The following is a 1,545-nucleotide window of genomic DNA, read 5'->3' on the forward strand; positions in this document are numbered from 1 at the left end:
ATTTTATTAAAATTTTCTTTGTTGTAGCAATTGTAGTAGTAACATTTGGTATTTTCTTTGATAAAAATCCCGACCCAGTTTTGTTTCCAATTTGCGTTGCGGTCTTACCTCTCGTGTATGTGTTACTAATTATAGCAATTTATATGTAATCATGCATTTCGTTATGTTGTATTCTCTATGATAATGAATAAAGCTAATATATGGCTTTTTTTTTCTGTTTAGTCATAATGGCAAGAATGGCTAATATCGAGTTCGAGGTCCTCGACATATCGGGGAAAAATTATCTATCGTGGCAATTGGATGCTGATTTGCACTTGGAATCAAAAGGTCTTGGTGCCACAATTAAAGAGAAAAGTGCATCAACTGAAAATAAAGCAAAAGCACTAATATTATTGAGGCATCATATTCATGATGATTTAAAAAAGGAATATCTGACAATCAAAGATCCTGCAGATCTTTGAGAAAAATTAAAAGACCGTTTTGATCATCAAAAAACGGTAATCCTGTTGGTTTAGTGCTCTATGATGTACTGATTATGAGCTTTGTTCAGATACATTCGATGTATTGATACTTTCTATGTGATTTTATGAGAGTATTTTATTCATTACATGTTCTTGCATGCTAGATCTGTTATGAAATCCATGTATCATTAGGAATGATACTAAACTCCCTAGTCTTGTGTCGTTATGGGAATAACGACATAATAAGACTAGTATGATGTGTGATTGATGATCACATAGATGATCATAAGTATTGGATACGATCACAATCATAGGTATTCGTTGGAGAACGGAATACTGGATTGACCCACATGAGATTGTCACATGGACTAGCGTCATGACTTGAATCTCATATGACGGTTCCATGATTAGATCCTAAGACCTGAGATATCTACGGAATCCAACATGAGGAGTTGCGTGCTTTGATTACGTCAAACGTCCTGCGTAACAGGAGGACTATAAAGGCGTATATCAGGTACGAAACGAATCATGTACTGGATTGTAGATAGTCAAGACGGGATTTGTACCTCTCATAAAAGAGAGAGATATCGCTGGGCCCCTCGTGTGAGCGAGACTGTAGAAATGTGTGGCCGCACTATAGACGAACGTCGTCTATTTCAGACAGTCAAACTCAGTTAACGAGAAAGCAGTCGAATCAGATAAGGTGGCTTGTCCATGCCTTATGTTCGACATATGATATCGCGATACAAAAGGATCATCAACCGGAATCATCACTGGCGTTCGTATGATCACGAACAAACTCTATTCGAGATAGGTAGTCATAGTGTCTTGCTAGAGACCGCCTATGACTTGTATACCCAAAATAGGGATTTCGGGTTATACTGCTATGTCGAATGAGCCTACAGGGTCACACACGCAGGGAAGGACAAATGCACGAGAGAAAACGACGAAAAACCGAGACGGAAGGGGCTGGAACGGACGGACCAGAAAGTCCAGAACGGACGGTCCGCCCGAACCAGACCGGACGGTCCACGACAACACGCAGACCGTCCGTTCTATGAGGATAGAACGGACGGTCCGCACT

The sequence above is a fragment of the Tarenaya hassleriana genome, unplaced genomic scaffold (assembly GCF_000463585.1).
Source record: "Tarenaya hassleriana unplaced genomic scaffold, ASM46358v1 Cleome20, whole genome shotgun sequence".
Lineage (NCBI taxonomy): Eukaryota > Viridiplantae > Streptophyta > Magnoliopsida > Brassicales > Cleomaceae > Tarenaya > Tarenaya hassleriana.